This window comes from Mixophyes fleayi, chromosome 1 (genome assembly GCF_038048845.1).
Source record: "Mixophyes fleayi isolate aMixFle1 chromosome 1, aMixFle1.hap1, whole genome shotgun sequence".
NCBI classification, from domain to species: Eukaryota; Metazoa; Chordata; class Amphibia; order Anura; family Limnodynastidae; genus Mixophyes; species Mixophyes fleayi.
The window spans coordinates 134,627,564-134,651,137 of NC_134402.1; the positions used below are offsets into that span (position 1 = coordinate 134,627,564).

General features: G+C 38.8%; 1 long non-coding RNA gene across 1 annotated transcript in view; it reads right to left on the minus strand.

Annotated features, from left to right (window-relative positions):
- Positions 1 to 16,860: 16,860 nt before the first annotated feature.
- Positions 16,861 to 23,574, minus strand: part of LOC142106008 (uncharacterized) — a 180,790-nt gene continuing 174,076 nt past the window's right edge. Inside the window, exon 4 of the long non-coding RNA XR_012679730.1 lies at positions 16,861 to 16,904. This is a non-coding gene — a long non-coding RNA (uncharacterized LOC142106008). The remainder of the gene's footprint in view (positions 16,905 to 23,574) is intronic.

The following is a 23,574-nucleotide window of genomic DNA, read 5'->3' on the forward strand; positions in this document are numbered from 1 at the left end:
AGATAGAGAAAAATGAGATGCAATGAGAGTGAGTGATCCAGAGGTAGATGCCGAGGAATGTACCTACAGTACATTGTGAGTGAGCAGCGGGCTATTTTTTTTAATGTACACTTTATAAAGTGTCTTATATGGAGTATTTTTTTTTACTGTTACTTAAAAAGTCCCCCCCCCCCAAAATTTGTCACCCATTATAGACAAAAAGCATTAAAGAGAAATATTTAACTATCTTTATTTTTCAAGCCAGTGCAAAGTAAAAAGGTGGTGTTGCCGATAGCAACAGATCTTATAGAGAATTTTATTGGTAGGTGAATATGTGCACATTTATTAATAGATTTATAAAGTGGGTATTTGGAACTTGTTTTTGCCACTTTAAATATTTTGTGATATTCTCTACTATTGAGAATTAAGACTTTGGCCACCAAGTATTCCATAACACACAAATTAAAAAGAAAAAAAATCTGTATTTCTCAATCAGATCTATATGAGTAATTACAGTTGTTAGATGTAGTCAGACCCCCTATTTCTGCTTATATGTCTAGTTCCTTTATGTGTAAATTTAACCCGCATTATGGTGATTACAAATTATAGGCACACATATTCCGTTTCTCTGCCCCCCCCCCCCCCCACATATTCCATTTCTCTGCCCCCCCCCCCCACATATTCCGTTTCTCGACACTTACCTCAACACTGACAGCAGCCTCCGGGAATCCACTGCAGCTAGTCCTACGCGGCCGCGAACTTGAAGAGAGGGAGCCGGGCCGGCGCACAGAGGCGTCATGATGTCACACGTCATTACGGCTACACACAAAAAAAAAATATATATTTTTTTTATATAATCGGGGGATCGCAGGGAGCCGGACTGGCCCACACTGCCATCGGCCCTTCTGGCATTTGCCAGAAGTGCCAGATGGCCAGTCCGGCCCTGCTGGAGAGAGAGGCGGTGTGGAATATTGCCTTTATACAGGTATAAAGGCATAGACAAGGAAGCAGGTATGAGGTATACATACACCTGGAAGAGTAATGAGGGACTACAGACAAATACCAGGATGTGGGAAAGAGGGGATAGAGACACATGGGGCAGATTTAATTAGCAGCGATGTTCCTGAGAACATCGCAGCTGTGCATATTTACCGTTACTATGGTAAAAATATCTGCTCATTGGACACAAGGAAAAATGAGCGGATATTTCTGTAAAAATATCTTCCGCAAAGTGTCTCCGGAATGCCCGCGAGACACTTTACGACTAATTGACTCCCCCCCCATGAAGGACGAAAAAGTTACAACAGAGAGAGGACAAGAAAAGAAAAAGGGGCCATAGACTGGGGCGGGGGAAATTTGGTCACTGTGGTTGGGTGTTTTTGGGTGAGATCACACCCCCTCAAGGTCCACAAATATTTAGTTACACCCTGGGTCACAAGATTCTGAATAATAGAATAATATTCTGTGATGTCACAAGAGAAAAAGAATACGTACCTCGACATATAGGTTGATTTTCAAAGCAGTCATGCAAAGCTGTCGAACTGATAATGTTTTTACAAAAAAAGAAATAAAGACAAGAAATGCTCCATACCTGCTTCTGACATGATTGCTCCACAATGCAGCCATTCTGGGTGCAATCCAGGTTTCTCAAACAAGTTATATGCTCACATATGGATAGCGTCAATAAGTGTAATTCGCTGGCTGACATGTAAGAATTTCAGAGAATTATGTATCTGTCCCATTTGGGCAGACAGATGGAGCTGTGTCTGTAAAACTAAAACAATCATCATGGAAAATAAAATACTTCTGTATTCTGTATAAAAATAACAATCTTTATTAATGTTTACATTTTTCATTGTACCTCAGTGTAGCATAAATATTTCAGCTCCTACTCATGTTAACAAATGAAAATATGCATCAAAATAAAGTTATTTATGTAAATGGTTCCATGGAAATAATTTACAATGGACCGATGCAGTGCAAAAATGCTCATCTTATCTTGGCACTACAGTAGTTTTGCACAGTGCATGCAGAACTTTATCTCATTTGGGCTGACTGTAATGTGTGTTTCCTACCAATGCACTGTAAGGGACTTGTGTGACCGTGGGATGCATGTGCACCAACAATACGCATGCCTACGTCCATATATAGATTTCTGCGTATCCATAACTTACATCATCCTATGATTGGAGAGGCAGAGAAGAGGCAGGGGCGGTAAAGCATAAGCAGAGTATAGTAAGGGATGGTTACCGTAATTTTCATACAATATACATGAATGTCTCCCCAGATATGCCCTTTAGGTGACTGGTACCGGAGGGCTAGTCCTGTGATACACATAGATGATGATGACTATCATTACATAAAGTCTATTCACATTACTTGACCATACTTGCCTACTTTGAGTTGGAGGCCTCCGAGAGATGACACATAGGGGGCGTGGTTGGAGGGCAGGAGAGGACAGGGCATGGTCAATCGCGTCACTTTGGCCCCACCATATGATGAAATTACCAGTTCGTCATGAGGGCTGGGGCCAAAATGATGTGATTCGCTGTGATTCACGTCATTTTGGCTGCTGAATTGAAGGATGCCGAAGACTTGCCTGCTCTCCTTGGAGTCAGGGCGACCTACCTGGAATTTGTGAGTCTCCCAGACATTCTGGGAGAGTGGGCAACTATGTGTTTAACTGAGATTCATATTTGGACTTCTGTGGTTGGAAGATTCCCATTTGATTTTGAAAGTGGTAAAAACAGATGTGGAAGTTTTTGTATTTCATTACATTTTATACTGAAAATATGACTTTGGCATTTATTAATAACTGCCAGCACTGTTTTAGCTTGTGTATGACAATACATTACATTCTCATACTGTTTGCAATAGAGTAATGCTACTTTAGCATTTACTACTAACACTGTCAAGCCACATCTCTATGATATCCTTAGACGTAAGTATACACACTTGAACATTTGACACACGTCTGGCACAAATACTACTGTTTTTGTGCTGGATGCATCTTGAGATGAGTGCGACTCAACATAGACATGATTTTTTTGCATGAGTTTTTTCCTACTTAAGTTGAGAGTGCAAATGCATCCACTGCTTTCCAGTATGCACAAATGCAGGCCAAATACTTTTTGGAAGCTTAGGTGTGCACATGGCTTCTCTAAGAAAATAATCTTAAAACCACTTCATTTTAAAGAGGGGCACCAAGGGGGGAGGATTATTTACTGGTGTCTAGTCATGTTTGGGGTCTGCATCTGCCTGCTTCAGTAGGCAAGTCCTGCATTGCAGAGCAGCAATGAAAGGGCACCGTGCTCACCTGGCAATGGTGCAGACGGCAATGTAGCATTTTTTATTGTTATTTTTAGGGGCAAGGGGGCAGCCTAGCGCTTCTCACTCGCTAGACACCTCCCAAAAGGGTGAAACCACGCCCCCAACAACCTGTTGCCATCCATATGCTGCTCCATGCTTATTGTTCCATTAAATATCACAATCCCTGAATAACAGACTCTGGCTGGATACTTTATTACCAAAAGGTGCATACCAAAATACCAAAGAGATGCAGCCACGCCTTGGCGTGGACACATCCCTAACATGGTGTGGTAAAAGAGGTGGTGCACAAACGTCGTCCTAGTCATCTATGGAGGGGGTCCCAAGGAGTTGCTGTACCAGGGCCCCAAATTCCTCTTGGTAGCCCTGAATTTAATAGTCAGTTGGTTTATGCTCTTGAAAACCTCTGTGCAGCAGTGCTCACGAAGAGTAAGCCTTCATATTTGCCCAGCCAACTCCCAATATGCCAAGATTCAGAGCACCTACACAATAATTCCTTTGTGTTTGTCTTTGATTCTCAGATGTGAAACTCCCTGTGTCTGCTAATCTCAAATATGGGCTCCCGCTTAGAGGCACCGATTATATATTATAAGAGCAGTAAAAATGCTCCTTCTGTTCCTCAGGAGTCTAGTATTTAATGTGTCAACAAACAAGGTTGGGCACTCAGTAAGTAGCATATAACATTGCAGTCAGCACTCTCCTCCCCACCGCATACCTGTGTCATGCATATATATATATATATATATATATATATATATATATATACACAGTACTACAGTGTGGTTGCTGGTTGACATGTTCATGGTTTTATGCCAATTCAATATAATTATTATTATTTTTATCTATGTGACACTTTGAAACAGACAGAGAGCTTATGGGTCTTCAAATCAGGAGTGAAAAGTAGAAATGTAAACACTAGAAACCCACAAACCATCCTATGTCTCTGACCTTCATCTACCTTCAATCCACTAAGATCTAAACTACATTCAATCCACCAAAAAATCTGTCCCCATGCCGTCAACCATTACTATATTCCATCTTCTGACAATGTTCCATCCACCAAACCTCTGACCTCCTTCTATCCACCATCCATCAAAATGCAATATTATTTCATTCACCAAACCACTGAATTCCTTCAGTCCTCCAAATCCATGACTACCCTTAATCCATCAAATGTCTGATTATCTTAAATCCCCAAATGCGAATGATTTAGTATATTCTAGACCAGTGATGGGCAAACTACGGCCCACGGGCCAGATCCGGCCCACTTAGAGGTTCTATCCGGCCCACCAATATTTTAAAAAATGTCATTAAAATATGCATAAAATTATTAGGGCCGACCCTGTGTGTCAGAACCTTCATTTTTATGCCTTCCCAGCTATTTCCTCCATTACACTTCATCATCCTTCCTAAAAGGACACTTTGTATGTCAATCACTCAAACACCTGCCCGCCCCCTAATGGCTGAAAGTCATGTGAGAAGAGATGGGCTGGGCCATATACTAAGGCGGATTTCGATTGGCTGCTGTGTTGTCAGTTAGTGGCTCACCAGAAAGACGGATCTAGAACAACCTGCTGAAATAAGTGCTGTGTCTGTATGATCGCTGCACTTATAGAGGTAACACTGCTATATAACACCCTCCCGTCCCATTCAAAAAATTTGTATTATATATTTCGATATTTGAGATTTTTAATAAATTATATTGGTTTTTCTTTTTTATATGGCCCGCTCCTGAAAAAGTTTGCCCATCACTGTTCTAGACCATACTCACTCTTAGGGGGCAATTCAATTCAGCATGTGATTCTTTGTAAACTTACGAAGCCCGAGGAGGTTCATGCCACATGTTTATGTGATATAAGTGTGAAACATTAATAAGTGGTTCTGGTGAACGTAAGGACACCATAATAAATTCTTCCTGGTGGCAGAAAAGGTATTCATTGCTAAGTGACTTAGGTGACATCAGTCATGGCCAGCTGTTCAGATTGCTGTATCTGGGACAGGCTGGGCGTTCGTGACAAATATATATGAGTGGAAGGGGCTGGCAGGCAGGGGGGCATCTGCTCCCCGGGTCGATCCAATAGTGGTCTACCTTGTCCTGGGTCACTGGGCTGCCTGAAGTATTTTTCCTTTAAAATGTTCCTAATAGGCTGCTGAACCAAGTTTTGTTTACCCCTGGGTAGGATTTGTCAGCCAGCCCCTGATGAGCAGGTAAAAGGAGTGGCATAGAATGATATGGGGGTCTGCATGGATGTTACTACTGGGCCTCACAATACAATGTATAATGACAGCTCTGTTCAATGTTGTGAATGATTATACACAAAACTTACTACACACAGGGCTAGATTTAGCAGTGGGCCTGGTATACTTGTACTTGTGTCAGAGAGGTAGAACCAGGGCCGGATTAACCCGAGGTCTAACTGGGCTACAGCCCAGGGGCCTCGGGCATCCAGGGGGCCCTTGACAGAGCTCAGCAGAATTATTGATCAGGACAGGGGTGGGGGGGGGGGGGCGGTCGGCTAACAGGGGGGCCAGTCTGCTAACGGGGGGAGCCTCACGGGGGAATGGGGGCCCCCTTAGCCCAGGGGCCTCCATTCCGTTAATCCGGCCCTGGGTAGAAAACAGGAAATGCAGTCCCGAATCACATCAGCAAATAAAAAGTACTGGTATAAGCCACCACCAATCAGTACTATAACAGTGCTTGGGCAGTGCTTCCCACTGCTAGTGGTGTCCGTATATATACAACTGGAGCAGCCAGCAAAAGGACAGTGAACCCACAGTGATCCTTGACTCCCACACACTGTATCTGCTTTGGAGCCTGCTCAATTAAGCATTCACCAATAACCAGCACAGCCTAAGCACTCCTGAAGTCGCCTATCGCTCCATGACAAATTTCTCTGCCAGAGCTCTCAGGGAATCTGACTTGAGAGTTGATACATATCAGAGGGGCGAATGGAGATTGTGGCCTGTGCATGAAGCAGGGTCGAGGCAGGGAAACCAGGAGTTTAAATTATTCTGATTGTGTTTTTAGGTAGGTATAATATTATATACTTTGCTGCTAATTATAATTTCCATGGATGTTGATACTCTGTATCAATTTATGAATTTGTCCTTCAGAAATTAAACTATATATAATGGCTACATCAACTTAATTGCAACAAACTGAAACTTGTCTACTTTAAATACAAGGAGATGTAGTGGGAGGAAAAGGGAGCAGGGCTAATTGTTTGTGGAGTGCATAAAATAGAAGTACACAAGGGTGAGGGTTAGGGTACACGTGCTTTGTGCCTACAGGCTCCAGAGAGATGGCAATTCAGCTTCTACTACACAAGTACCACATGTTATGTGGCATCACATATATTTTTTAAGGGCCAAGTACACCCATTACTACAAAAACTTCGGAATGAGAAATGAAGACAAGCTGACTTATCCCCTTGGATCCATCGAGTGCCATGTTAGGTGATGCATTTCCACCCTCTTTTGTGAATTTCCCATTCCCAGAAATGTTTCGTTTTGAGAGGAATTTCTCTTTAACTTAAGAGTGTTTGAAGCCATTACAAGTGATAAGTACTGGAAAAATCCAAATGTAGTACAATAATAACAAGTAAATATATATATATATATATATATATATATATATATATATATATATATATATATTTATAGTATTATGTCAGTTTTATACATGTTACATATATATATATAAATGTCTGAGGAGACTTTGCAATTAAAATAAGGTTCATGTAACACATTAATATATAATTATCTTTAACATAGCCTTTGGTTTCTAATGCTTTCACAACCTACCGCACTGAGGCCCGTGATCCAGCTGCCCATTTCTAACAGTATTTCGCCTGCAAGCTCATAGTTATGCCATAAATGGGATCTTGTTCATAATATCTGTTCACACTCAGCCGGCAGTTTGTTCACTTTGTGTCTCTTACCAGCACATGTTGTCAATCATTTTAAAGCAGCAGTCCCACATAGACAGTTTATTTTTTGTCTTTAAATAAGTACCTGTTAGACATGCACCTTATAGTCATTTTTCCTAGCTGTCCTTCTACAAATCATTATCTCCTCTTCAAAATCTCTCTGGAGGTTGCAAAATATGGCTGTTAGTAGTCTCACAGCTTTCAGCACATGATGTCAAGGCAAAAGGGAGAAAAAGAGAGGAAGAAAATTACAGTACACAGGTGCCTCTCTGGTCACTATCTAGTATCATGGGACTGTGGTTGTCTTGGGAGTCAGATGATACTGTACAGATTTATAAATCATTAATAGCAGCCTGAAGAAACAAACCAAGGAAAATGGTAAATGCACACATTATTTTATAGTCACACACATATATGTTACAAACACACACACACTCAAATCATTTTTTCATGGCAACGCTGTTTTAAGCATTGTGACAATGTGCTTTCTGATATCCACAGGGCTGGATGTAGATCTCTTTAATATGAAGGTTCAATATGTTTAGTATCCTAAACTCCACCCTTAAATTGCCCATAACCCTCTATGCCAAATAATTCCTCCACACACAGCCACTTACTGCACAATATTGAATACTGGTAGATAATGTGAAAATAATGTCATAATAACTAATTCATTAAGATGTTTTGAAGGTACTAATTAAGATTTAGACATCTTTTTATTGAAGTTTTGTAATAGTAAAAATAAGAGGGTTAGGGTACAGAAAGATAATCAGGAGAGACCAGTGCAGATGTGAAAAAAAGGATTTTTATTTTTATGCTGTACTATATTCTAAAACTGTCAGAAATAATTGTTTCATCGTTCTTATGGTTTTAACATTTATTTTTAAGCAATAATGATAAAAGCTGTTTTTTAGCTCTTTTTTTCCCGTAGAATCCAGTGCTTGTATAAGACGATGGGGCGTATTCAATTGTTAGCGTTAACGCTAACAAACGAGTGCTCGAAAAATCTTAGCGTTAATACGGTAATTACTCGCGGAATTTCAGCTCGCTGCTCCCTGAGCTGCGAGCTGAAATTCCGCGAGTAAACTACCGTATTAACGCTTTTTGCGCGCAATATTACCGTATATACAGTAATATTTTTTGAGCGCTCATTTTTCAGCGTTAACGCTGACAATTGAATACCCCCCGATATGTCTAAACTGAAACTGTCATCGACAATCTGTTAACAGTTTCCAGTTCTGTGGTCAGTTTCGGGGACTCTTTTTTATTATTGTGTGGGTCTTACGTCACGGGGGAGGGGGGTTACCGCAGGTCACAAGTCATGGGGGGGGGGGTTTAGTGTCACGGCTGGCACTGGGACACTCATTGGTGGGGGCGGCAATGTCCTGGCATGACTGGGCTTTAATCCTTGCCACTTTCTCAGTGGCGGGACTTCCAAGCTCCATAATTTCTGGCTGTCGCTGACACCCCTTGGAGCTAAGTACCTCTGGCCAAAATGTCATGGGACAGGGGGGGTTCCGAGATTCGCAAGTTGTGTGGGTGGGGCGGGGGGTGGAAATTTGTTAGTACCACGGCTGGCACTGGAACACTCTGTGAGAGTGGGGCGGAGCGAAGCTGTCACACTGCTGGCTCTTTCGGCGCAGACAGTAGATCCCTGCACCAATGCTACTACATTACAGTCTCTGCTGGGGTTTCTCTTGTGGCAGTGAACACAATATTTTTTGAAGCTGGCCCCTCCCTACCTCTCCCTCCTCCTCACTGACCATAAAATAAAAAGCATATGGCTGTTTTTTATAAACACTATTAACTTTAAATTTATTTTAGTGTTTTTTAGTTTACCTATTCAACATTTGCCTAAATGTTTCCACAGTTTCTCAAGGGAGCCGCTGGCATTTAGATCTCTCTGCTGCCCTCAGTTTTATAGAATGCAGGTTGTGTTCATTCCGATGGCTACTGCAGTCACTATTCAGTTGGCCCCATGAAAGACAAGAGATGCACACCGAAAAACACCCTGGCCTTACACCAATGAGTTCTCCCAGCACACATTGATGTGCACATTTACTGTTCGCCAGGGCCGAAACTAGGGCTGTGCGAGAGGGGCGGCCACCCTGGGCTAAATGCTGAATTGGGGCACAGTTTATGAAAATATTAGGTTAATTTGGTTAAAACTGAAGGCTAAGGGGGCGGCAGTTTTCCTTCTCATCTCAGGCACTAAAATTTTAAGTTAGAGCTCTGCTGTCCACTCAAAGGAAATGCATCTACAAACCAGACATCTTTTTTAAGTGCGAAGAGGTGGAAAAATCTCAATAGACCACTTTGCAAAAGTGTAAATGCCACATCAAAGTCCTGACTGTTACCACTTTAAAACTACTTCTTTATTAAATTAAACATTTCATTTTTTTCTCTTAATATACTGCTCAGCTAAGCCTAATTTATGATTGGGTTGTATATGGTGGTATGCCATACCGCCACTTCTACTGCCTTCATTGTAAAACTATCATGTTCTATTCACTTACAATTTCCATGCAGCCACGTCTAAATTTCCACTTCAGCCAGTGGCTATATTGCTTTCTGAACCTAGTGAGCTTTGGCAGAAACCATGTACAAATCTATGCACACAGCGAGACCAATGCTGATTTTGTGCCACATTAGGCTTTGTGTATGACCAATGATGCAGTAAGCTTTGTGCCTGTGAGTGGGTAAGTGTATGTATGCCTCAACACATTTCTTTATTGTTTGCATTTTACAAACTCATTTTGAACTAGTTTTGACCCTTTTGGGAAAGCAGTTGTATCCCAGTCTACCAAGGCAAATGTGTGGTACTTAGTGCCATTTTAATTTCTGCCGTTATCCTATCCATATTTCATAAATCTGTGCCAAAAGTCTACTAAATCATGTTTTTGCTCATTTTCCTCTGTGGCAATATAATAAATATTCTGTCAGATAAAGCAGTATTATTTTAATCCAGAAGAAATAAAAAGGATCTAAAATGTGACATGATGAGCACATGTAACATATTTCATTTTAATTCCATTTTCTAGGTGAGATAGCAGGTTTTATCTCCTTGTTACAATCATGCCCCAAACATACATTTCAGTAGACCTCATTTATTGTGTTGGAGGGCTTCCACCTCTATCACTCCCTCATGACGAATTAGGCTGCCCTTCTAAACAAATAAGCACTTCAGAGAGTTCCACTTGACAGGTTTGTTAATCCCAGGAGTCTGTCTTATCATTGCAGAATTCAAGGACTGAAGTTTTACAGTATCCCTGCACTGCCTGGCTCTTACACATGGACAAGAAAATTACGGCATACTGTTTTTTCCCCCCCTAATGAGGTAAGTTTCTGTTACATTCCCCAAAATAATCTTATCCAAATGAGGAGGAAACAATACCTTTGTGTGGCCACTCATACTTCTAAGAGTGTATAAATACATAATACTTTGTTTATCATTTGCAGTAATTGTATTACCTATTTTAGTCATGCATTCAAAATGAATTAATCTAATTAAACTTGTATCTAAATTACCATTCCGCATATATGTTGTACAGTACAAACTATAATGGAATTTTAATGCAATTGTTGGTCTGTACAATATTGCCTCAGAACCATCAGTGCAATAAAACATAATTTCAAAAGTATTTTTTGGGGGTAAATAAACCATTTGTACTGATTTATTTAGTTCGTTTTTGTACTCCATCGTGTGATTTTTTTTTTTCTCTTTAAAATGTTGAAATTAGTGGCTGAATATGATAAAATGAAATTCAGAGCTGAGTATATTTAATTTACATTAACCCGATAAGCAATCATTTTATTATCACTTTTATCATTGGTTTTGTTTGACAAATTGTATTTTTCATTCTGATTGTTTGGTTTGCAGCCTCCAACCACGGCAATACTTTTCATGTCCTTATCAAGCAATCAAAATTGTTAGTCTGCAAAAAATACAAACCTCCTGTTGTAATGCTTTAAAAATCTATTAACCACAGAGAAAAGGAGAAAGAAATCAGTTATGGACTTGATAAAGGGTAGATACTGGCTATGTAAAGCTGGATGTTTGCTGATCACTTGTGTAAATACATGTGTCACAATTCCTCTTGTCTCTATACAGCTATTGATTAGGGCATTTGTGTAATGTATAAATAATAGCATTTTTGACAGTGCTATCAGAAGTGTTGGTAAGTGCCTTATTGAGTGAGTTATTGCCTCTCCCACCTGTGTTGTCTTGAAAGACCTATAAAGAGTCATTTATTTGTACTTTTAACTTTGCAATAATTAACAGCCTTCGTTATGATAGCTTGGCTCCTCCATGTTCTCAATTGCCAACATTCCATATATTATTGATTATGCTGAAAACCGCTTAGCAACTGTCACTTTTTAGGCTTTTAGGGCTTTCATCATAAGCACTGAATTGATTGGGTTTTATTACGCAGTGAGTATATAAAATTGACTATAGCTATCATATCCAATGTCATCAGGGATGCTGTTTTAACATAGTGCCCATTTAGTGCACTGTTCTTCAATTTATTTCCTTTAACATGGAAAAAAATATAGCTCATCACACAATATAAACATTACAATGCATGATATTTACATGATATGTATTTGACATGTGAATCTTGAACAACAAAAAAAATGTTGTTCTGCAATTGGAGATTGATTACTCTAAGAAACAAATTAGTAAGAGTAGAAAATGTGGAATTGTGTGGAGAAAATTGTACTCAACTTGAATGAATGATTTTTTACGATTAAAATGGTGCATACAACAAATAACTTCACATAAATGCATTATCCTTGGAATGTTTTCTAGAATATCCGTTCTAAGGCACAGCCATCATAAGGTTTGGTTGTACCCACAACAGTTGGTAAGATTTTTTTTCTCCTTTCACAAGCAAAAATCATTATGGGACCCAAGCACTGGGAAGAGCGGACAGACTGATACCGTATGGTAAAAACACATGGCGCATAGGAATGGAGGACAACGCACTGCTACATGCAACTGATAGCTGGAGCCCGGCTGTCATTGACTCCAGAGACTTGGTCATATATGAACGGTTGCTGGCAGCTCAATAATTCTGCACAGTGTTCTATTGTGTATATGGAGTGTGGCCCTTCTACATCCTATATCCACCCAGTGGTCACGTGATGCCTCCGTGCAAGAGGAAAGATGAAAAATAAAAGTCTATTTATTCAATATACTCTACAAAAATAAAACAATAACTGTTATGATAAACATTATAAGATTCAATCTAGATGCTCTAACAGATAAAAAAATTGTATTGTTGTTTACCGAGCACGCAATTTTAACATGTCTAGCCACAAAGTTGCAAAGCATCCTGGTTATTATGAAGTTAAAATGATACGTTATTTTTTTCCTAATTGTACAGTGCTGTGGTATAAATAAAATATTATAATAATAGTCATGCACTGTGTACTGGTCAGAGGGGCTTTACATTTCATACTGGTCAGATAGTGTTGCAGCAGACATGAGCTGTATACAATGTATACTGGTATGGTGTAGTGGGGACAAGCAGAGTGGCACAATAAAAGTGGTATGACTGCTTTTCCTGTCACTTCATCTGTGCTTTGTACATATATATAGGTATAGATACATATAGAAGATAGAAACCCTTGGCCACAATGCACTATTTATTGCTACCAGCTGTGCACTTGCCAGCAATGGTGTGCACATAGCCAAAGAGAGCACTCCATGACTAGCTCATCTCCTACCTAGGGACACCCTCCTCTCTACGGGTATTCCCCGCTGCTGCTGAAAACCCCTTGCCAGTCATGGTAGCCGGATATTTCCATTGCCTTAACATTATCATATGGCCACCAGACTTTGGCTGTGGCTGCCTAGAATTTAATGGAAACGTATTTACTGTTGTAGATTGTTAGGTATCAATAGAGCATGCTACAACATATCAACAAAGAATATAATATGAAAGTCACTAGGTAAATGACAGCAAACACCCCTCCGTAAGAGCTTATATTTTGTTTATCTCTTGTTAGATGAGGATTAATTTAGTTTGATTACATTATAATCTCATTATATGCATCTTCTTTTTTACAAAGTTTAGTTTTAGCTATATACAGTATATTGAATACATATACATATGTTAAAAAATGATCCAATTATAACTAACAGGTTAGGGGGGATGTTTCAACAGCCAACAAAAGAAGACATGGCAAAGAGTCGAAAAAAAATTATTGGTAATTAGTTTAAACTGTATGTACAGTATCTGGATACGTGTGTGTTAATAATGATATCAGGCTCTTTTCATATTAGCTTTATTGATTCTTTAAGAATTGTCCAGATACTAGTCTATGTACATTCTACTTTGGCAATATTTAAAGAACCAATATATGTAGAATACAATCATATAAAAGAGTCTAATATAATTTACAAAAATATATGTACACATTACAAGAGCATCTCAGAACGGGTTGGGTACATTAATGCCATTACCAAAACGTCAACAACGCTTACCCCGACATGTTGAGTGGGAAGCTGTCACCCCCCGACAGACTTATAATCCTGGACTGTTGGGCTAAGTGTTGTTGGCGTATTGGTCTTTACTATATTGACTACCACCGGTCAGAACTGAAGATATCTAACCTAAAGTTCTCATTTTGGGTTTTTTTTTTTTCTATCTGTAGCTGACTTTCTATCACTAAGCCTCTGAAGGGCAATCTCTGTTTGTACTAGGCTGCATGCCAAAAGTAAGTACAATTTAACACAACTCAAGCAGGGATGGTACAGAGCATCGCTGGACCATATAGCAACATTTGGCCTGGACATGGCACTCTAACCTCCTCATGAGCCCCTTGCTCTGCTCTCTAAAGAGCATGTGGGGTCCAGAACATGCACCCACTGGGCATACACCGCTCAGCAGAGGCTTACGGTCTGCCCTTCTGACTTTCTACCAAAACTATAAACATGAAATGTGTGTAATGAACTGCAATGTTTGGGTACAAATTCCTTTTAATATAGAGGTGCATTACATATAAACTGTATATATATATATATATATATTTATTTTTTTTCTTTTGGAACTAACCAAATTGATTTATACATTGTTCAGTTAGCCCCCATTAGGCATTACGTAACATGACAATAGAACTATGGCACCATAGGCTACATAAATTATCATCATCATCATCAACAATTATTTATGTAGCGCCAGCAAATTCTGTATCGCAGTAATAAAACAATACTAGGTAATACATACAGACAGAGAGGTAAGGAGGCCCTGATCACAAGATTACAATCTATAAATTACACAAAATACAGCAGAATAGTGAAAATTGGAGTGTTAATTAACTCAACCGTAGCACAAAGTAGGTGACTTTTACTGCCTGGTTTTAACTGGTAATAACACAATTTTTAATTGTGAAAATAGAATCACTTAAAGGGCACATGGATTACTGGTTAATCTGCCATAATAAGGTGGCTTTTGAGCTTAAAGCTTGCAATTTAGTCAGTATTCCTATTTTTATTGTTAACACACTATTATTTTGCTTTTTTCTCTCCATAAGGCCTCCCTACTCTTGGTATACGTTTGGGTTTTTTACTAAATAAAAAGTGCTAAAGTACAAATGTGCAAAGACCCATAATTAGATCTGAGGTTTGTAGAGTTGACAAGTTCCTTTTTTGCTTTGCAATTCTGTAATGTACTTGTAAACTTGAATTTCACTGAATTGTTGGTCTATGAATAGAGCTAGAATGACGACAATCATTTCAGTCTGCTGTGTGTTGTGGCTCAGGTACAACTGGGAACACATAGGGCGGTGAAACATGCAAAACTTCACGGTGACATGCACAATCAGGTGCATACTTTGAGAAGCAGTTTTAAAAATGTCACTCAGCTCTACCAATAACCCATAACAGTTGCTTTCATTGTCTGATGAAAGCTAATTTCTATTTAGCTGCTGTAGGGTAGTGTAAATTTGCACTTTATGGCTAACATGGAACGTCACTCCATTTGAGTCACAATGGTTGCCCGTTACCCACAATAGTTAAATTCAATGCAAACTGAATGCAGGAACTGTTATTCCCCACTTTACCTGGAGTTAATTTGTGAGAGGCTATAACCTAATGATATTTTAATATGCTCATTGGTAAACAATAATACATGATACAGTAATATTTCAGGACCGTATGAACTCAGTGTTCCCATATTTAGTAAGCAAAAGAACTGGCAGTCCTGGCCTCCAGTGAGAAATTACTTTTGTCTTCTTGAACTTTGGAAACACTGACTTTCCAGTACTCCAGTCATAACTCTCAACGCAGCTGGTGACATTATTTTTTTTTACTTTTAAGAGAAACAGTCACTGTTATAGGTTTGCTGTGTGTGTTCGTGGTACTCTCAAGGGTTTGAAGCTCATGTAGAATTGAATTCAAATGAAAGCCGAATGCCCGCAGGAGAAGACGCTTCTCAAGATGCGTTCAACTGTATAACACTAGCATTTATAACACTAGCATCCACTAGTTCGTCAGGAGTAACAAGTGTGCATACTTTACTAGCGTAGAGATTGCATGGAGATATGGCTTGACAATATTAGTGATTCTGAATGTCTCATTACCTTATTTGTACACAATATAATAATGCCATTAAATGTCATATACAAAAGGGAGATAAGGGTCTAGACAGTGTTATTAATAAATGTGAAAATAAATGTGAAAGCCACATAAAATGTAATCACATACAAACACAAATGCAAAATACAAATACAAAATGCAAAGAAAATGATTACCCAGACCTGAGTTTGTGGAAAAGGCCACATAGGCCTCTGCAGCAAACTTCAGAGACAGCATACTGCTCACTTTGCATGTTTATTTTTAATATATATTATCATTTATTATTTATAAAAAATAAACATTTAATTATGGACTCAGCAAAGTCTGAATAATTCGGTATTTATTTATACAGATGGGAGTTGTGGTGTTTGGAGTTATGGTGGTGAATGTATTTTGAACATGAATTAATAGCCCCCAATGGTGCACTACACCATCAGATGGATTTTAAAATCCATTTGTGCTAAGCAACGATCACTTTATTTAGCTGTTATATATTACAGACAGCAGGGTATTTGGAGCCAACAAGGCCTACAGTTTTTATAAATTTCACTATGTCATAGACAATCACGTTAAATGTTTGGACATTGGATTTACCCCTTCAAATCTAGCTTTATATATTGTACTCATGTATTTACCTTTATTAATCTGGCATATATTTTTCACTTTTAGTTTTTAATTCTATTATATAAAACATGTAACTTTTTGACATCTAGATTCAGCATATATGAGAAATTGATATAAAGTCCTTTGTTGACCTATGCAATGTGTTACTTGTCCTCAAAAACATATTCCTGACCTTTGCTGACCTGATGACCTCTCAAGGCCCTTTGAGTTCACTCTGTATTGTTTTGTATCTAAAACAGCATCACTTTTCTGTTATCAATTACATGCTGTATTCCTGTTTATCCGATCATTCTATAAATTTATATTTTTAAGTTCTATTTGTTATTGTCATAGTCTATTTAATCATCCCTATTATTTCTTGACATGTACTGGAAGAATTAAATTCTTTTGCACTGTGTATTATCTTACCTTTCCCTCATGCCGTGCAATTAATTCTCTTGTACAGAGCAGAGAGGGTCATACATCTGTGAAAGGACAGGACAGATTAATAGTGCAGACTTGGCATACATGTCTCTCATCAGAAACACACTCATTTTTCATATCACAGGCTCTACTTTGCTTGGTTCATAATGGATAGTACAGCCTGCAAGACAGGATTCACTTCATCAGTTGTCTAAGTGCATCCACATACACAAAATGCAATTAGTATTTGCAATAACATTAAATTATGTTTTTATTGCCATAAATCCACATTTGCTATCTTGCTATTGTCGTACTGTGTTCTTATGGGGACTGATATATTGACCTTGAAACTTTTACAATTGTGAACCTCATATTCCCTCTTTTGCCAACCTTCTTTTTCCTTTTGCAGGTTTTAAGGTCAATATTCTCTCTAAAAACTAGAGATGTTCACTGCCTCCTGTGTGTTTTGGTTTTGATTTTGGCAAAACCGCCCTCGCGTGTTTTGGTTTTGGATTCCGATTTTTCTCTAAAATCCCGATTTTTTTGTTGTTGCTAAAATCACATAATTTGGCTCTTTTTTATCCCTACATTATTATTAACCTCAATAACATTAATTTCCAATCATTTCCAGTAAATTTTTGTCAAGTGACAATAACCCCTCCTGGTTCTGTATGAGCAATGGTACTGAGCAATGGCACTGGAGACTTCAAGCTCCTCACTCTTACATACTCTCACCACTTTTAACTCTGCTCTCCAGCTACCTAGCCCTCCTCCTCGAGGACCCTCTTCCCCCCGTCCCCTCTCGCTCCCTCCTCTCCCCTCTGGGGCTCTCCCTGTCATCCCTGCCCTCACTCTTGGGCTCTGTCATATGCGGACCTTCCCCTTTCCCCTCTCCTGCCCCTAGCTGTGCTTTGAGCTCACTGAGTTACTGTGCTTATTGTTTACTGTACTGTGCTGTCTCACCTCGTATTGTAATTTCCTTTGTACCTATACGGCGCTACGGACACCTAGTGGCGCCCTATAAATAAAAATTAATAATAATAATGATAATAATAATAATAAAAGAACACTGCTACCCCTGTTTCTGTGTGAGCAATGGCACTGGAGACTGGAGAGTGACCAGAACACTGCTACCCATGTTTCTGTGTGAGCAATGGCACTGGATCTCCTGGGGAGGAAGGTACTTATGGAATCCAAAACCAGCGAGATCCGACAACGCAACAATGGCGTTTTTCCTCGATTCAGATCCGAGGACGCGCAAAAGTAACGAGCCGGCATACAAGCCTACTCGCATTCCCTAAGTTCGGGTGGGCTCGGTTTTCAGAAAACAGAGCCTGAGCATCTCTATTAAAAACCTGTCGAACATAGCCCTTTTACCTATACATTATATGTATAAATATGTTACAGAGCATAATCTACTAGAATAACCTCAATCTGGAATTATCTTGTCCCTTTGCATTTCAGACATTTGCAAATCTTACCTGCAAATAGTGTCTAGCAGTGATTCTAGCGCCTGATACTTCTTAGTTGCACTTAGTTAGTTGTAATATAATTACATTTGACATTCGCTGTATAACCAGCACTTAAACCTGTGGTCGCAAAGGGAGTTGAGTGGAGGACACTTCTTTGGCCCCCATGCATTTACTTGCAATTAAATAGAGTAGGCAGAATCTAAAATATGCCACAAAGCAGTTGTTCCCATCCATAAGTGTGTATAGGGTCATTAGAACCAATAAGTTTCAACACCATACCCATTTACATGCTTTTACTGGTGTTAAAAAACACTAATACAAACATCAGTAGGTAAATGGCCTAACGGGGCAACCCGAGACTGCAAATTGTGGCAGTAAAATGTAGTGAACCAATTTGAAAAATGCATATATCCTGTTCACAACTATGAAATACTCTCTGGTAGAGAAATATCTTTAACATTTATTTACAGTACATCCAACTTTTATTCTCTCAATTCTGCATAAGACATATAACTTTTTTACAGTATAATTAATCAGTGTACATTATCTGTTATTCTTCCAAGAACAGAATTTCACAACTTTTTTAATTCTACTTCTCTGCAGAACATTGTTCCAGTGTATAATCTCTTAAAAGGGAAATATATAATTGTATCATTTTCTTAATAAATTGAACATAATGCACCATTTATTTTTTAATTAACTATATTATTTTCCATTACAATGGCAGTAAAACACTGGATTACATATTCACATTAGTTTAAAACAAACTTGTCTACTTTTTCTATCTCCCCTCCAGGAGAACTCGGAGGGAAGGTCAGATGACATCTGCGTGATGCATTATTTGGCCCCCGCAGCGCTCCCATCATCACGCTGCATGGGTGGGGCCAAAATAATGCAATTTTTTTCAGTAAAACAGGCCATTGAGGCCTCCCACCCCACCCACTTCACTTGGAAGTGGGTTTGACTTGGAAGGGTTGCCTGCTCTCCTGGAAGCTTGGGACAATTGTTCAAAATTTGAGAGTCTCCCTGACATTCCGGCAGAGTAGGCAAGTATGGTGTGCTCTGTGAGAGATAAGGATGGCAACAAGCGCACGCATGACAGCCCCCTCCACATCTTCACCCTCAGTACTGCTTGTTGATGCCCCTGTTCTGCTATATCATTCTGATTTTCAGTGGTAATCGTGAAAGCGATTACCACCAAAACGACATGAAAAAGTCCTGCACATAAAATCCAATTTAGTGTAAAACCGATGTCAAAAGAAACAGACTTACCTTGAAGCTGACGGTAGAGATCTCCGATTGGATCACCATGCTGACAGGAAGTTATTACGATTGGACAGGTCTTCGGCCCTGCAGCTTTATGTCATCACGACAACTGTTAATAAAAATTTAAAGCGGCAATGTGGGGACCCCTAAGGTTAATTGTTTAAACACTTAACCCGACATTGCCGCTTTAAATTTCTATTAACAGATGTGGCGATGACATAAAGCTGCAGGGCCGAAGACTTGTCCAACAGTAATAACTTCTTGTCAGCATGGTGATCCAATCGAGACATCTCCACCGTCAGCTTCAAGGTAAGTCTGTTTCTTATGACATCGGTTTTACACTAAATCGGATTTTACTTGTAGGACTTCTTCATGTCGCTTTTTTCAACACCGACCCCAACCGTACCCAACTCCTGATTTTAATGAAAATGAAATGAGTGACAAAGATTGCCATAACTTTTTTAACAAGCCAAGTGGAGCTGAGTTTCGAAAACACATGAACATGGGAGGGGGCTTGGGTGAAAGAAGTCGGATTTTAAATTAAGGATGAGTTTATTTTTACATACTGCATATTAGCCTGGTGTGGAAGGTGAGGGCGCGTTACAAGTGTATCAGCATAGGGCGGCATGAACCTTTAATCAGGCCCTCTCTGAGTTAAATGTAACTGTATCCATAGTCCATCTTATGATTATTTTTATCAATACTGAAACAGTGTTTTTCAAAGTAGACTACTGATTACCGTTCTGACAAGAGGTTGCTGTGTTCACATTCCAGTGAGCACAGGGTAACAAGCTACAGCCTACCGCTAAATGCCATGTAGTATGTACCTATGAAATCATGCAGCTCCTCTTTGTCTTTTGCTATCTATATTCTTACTATTATTATTGTTTGTATCATAAGTATTATTACTATTATTATGATTATACAGTCTTCCTAACAAAACCTCTAAACCATATTACCTTTCAGAGCGTCAAACAAACAATAGTTTTCAATGGGGCTTCATGCAAAGTAAAATATTGTAAACTATGCCGTGATATATGAAGTTTTACATGTGCATTTCTGCATGTTTCATGATGTATATATCTATATTGTATCTTTTAATGGCTCACTTTGTATTTGGTTGCGTTTCAAACCTTACAACAAATTCCCCGTTTATGGGCTATAAATAGCTAAAGAGACAAATGGGAAGTAATTGTAGAAAAATATAGATATGTACGTTGCAAGACACATACAATTACTCTGATAAGGAATAGCAGATAAAGAAAGGAACAGATAACAGGATTATTCCAATGGTAGAAGATAAAGGCATGTGTGTGGTGAAGCTGGGATGAAGACATTAAGATATGTTAAAAATAGAGATTTGGGGAGAAAGATACGTTGTGTGATTTGTAAAGTGAGAGTGGAATTAGGAAGGGAGACATCCTACAGTAACTGGGGAAAGAGAAATAGGTCAAGTAGGAAAAAACAAGATAATGGATGAGGTGAAAATAAAAAATAGGTGGAAAAGGTGGATTAAGATGAAAGATTAAGATGAAAGAAGACTATTAAGAGATGAAAAAGGATCAATAAATATATGGTTTGAAACAAAGAGGGTGTAGGATGAAAGTAATGGGTATTGCTATGGATATCAAGAGAGACGAGTGCAGTTCATTGTACGTTTGTATTATTATTATTATTATTATTATTATTATTATTATATACATTATGTAATTATGTTACATTTGAACACTTAACTTTTATGTTTTTCTCCTAAATTAGTGTTTGGCTTAGCCTCTATCCTTTAACTTAATCATTAGAGTGAGGGACATCAGAACTGTCTTTATTATTACAGGTAGATTTGGGTGGTGTCAGACTGAATTAGTTTACAAAGAGAAGGTATGCAGTGAAAAATAAAAGAGGACTGAGAATAGAGTATTGTGGAACCTCAACAGATAGATGCAGTGTAGGGGAGAATGTGTCAGAGGTAGAGAAACTGAAATAGGTTATATAAGTAGGAAATTTTCCAGGAGATATCTGCATCTGGAAGGCCAATGGAGTGAATAGGAGGAGAGTGATCAACAGTGTTGAAAACGACTGAGAGGTCGAGGAAGGTGAATAAGTAGAGGTGAACCATAGACTTTGCTGTAGGTAGAATGTTGATCACTTTTGTGATGGTAGTTTCAGTGTTGGGGGTGGAACCCTGATTGCAAGAAGTAACAAGGGAGCGAGCAGAGAGAAAAGAGTTGGGCAATTTAACACAAACTGCTCAAGCAGTTTGGATGCAAATAGGAGAAGAGAAAGAGGGTGAAAATTGTAGAGGGAAACTGGGTCAATAGATGATTTCTTTAAGAACTTTATCCTTTGCCTATAATCTGTTGTAACTCCCAGATAATGCAGCTATTGTATAGGGGGGCCAGGTTCCTGGAGTTGACTAACAGGGAAAGAGCAGACATCAGAACTAGGGAACTAAGAGGCCATCTTAGGCATTGATTAGGCAAGAATGGGTGGCCATCAGTCAGTATGTGGCCCAGAAGTTGATTGACAGCATGCCAGGATGAATTGCAGAGGTCTTCAAAAAGAATGGTCAACACTGCAAATATCGACTCTTAAAATGAAATTTTCAATAAGAGCCTCTGACACTTATGAAATGCTTGTAATTTTACTTCAGTATACCATAGCAACATCTGACAAAAAGGTCTAAAAACACTGAAGCAGCAAACTTTGTGAAAAACAATATTTGTGTCATTCTCAAAACTTTTGGCCATGACTGTATATTCTAAAGATTAGTAGTTGCACCTACAGACCAAACAAATGTACACTGTTATATAAAAAAAATGGCCTAATTCAATATCTAGGAAAATCATTTTAGAGTTCACTCTCAATTTTTCATATTAGTAACTTTGCCCAGCAGATGCATAACAGCAGAATCTCCAATAAGTCATTTGAGGATTCCACAGATTAGTTTAAGCCATCTCCTCTAGAAAGGGAGCAGGCCTTTATTGGCCCTTATATTTTATTAATAACACTACAAAAATTGTCAGGGCATTCTATCTATTGCATTCTCCATGACGAATAAAAACAGCAATGAAATAGAAAATAGGAATTTAAAGCTGTTCATAGAATAAAATTGCAAAAGACACTACATGCCCACATATCAACAAGGCATTGCACAATGACGTGACTAAAAAATATAAAATGAAAGATAATACCTAAACCTGCACACTTTACTTCACACACCCTAACTTAGATGCGCAAATAGGGCAAGATCAGAACACTGACAGCTCCTTCCCTCTATGCTGTCAAATGGCATAGCTTCAGTATAAGTAATAATGGGAATCCCAGAGGAAAGAGCAGAGATTGTAAATAGTTAATGGAGTGTATGTCAACATGCATAGACCGCACAAATGCAGACATATTTTTTGTATTTACTCTATTGTACAACTTTAAAGACACTGACCCAACTGAAGTGTATCTGTGCATTGGCTTCAGAGTTGTTTTTTTATTTTATACTCATTCATTTTACACAGTTCCCTGTCTGTATGCATACCTGTCTTTAGAAGGGTCAGTTCCCCTTTTGAACCCAAGTCCCAGTCTCTCTAAACAATTTATTCCACAATCAGGTATCTTCGAAAGCTTAACGTTTTATTATAATGCATAGCCAAAAGTTTACTGAGGTGACTGTACATGCTTAAGAGCATCATATATAATCCGTGATTTCTGATACCATCAGTTCAGCATTCATTAGGAAAAATTGTGTGTTACAGGGGGTAACATTTTTCCAGCTGTAAACTATTATGGATATTGGAGGTCACCATGGAATGCCATTACTTCAGTGACTCAGCCTGCTGCTTTACACTTTACAAGCTGATGGAATTCTTTATTAAGAGTCATTTACGACCTGCAATAATCTGCTTAGTATCTATAGCCTCAAGATAGGGGTAACAATAGGGGGGCTAAAGTTTGCTCCCTCTGATGACAGTCCTTTTTCCATTCCAAAATAACTTTACAGGTTTGG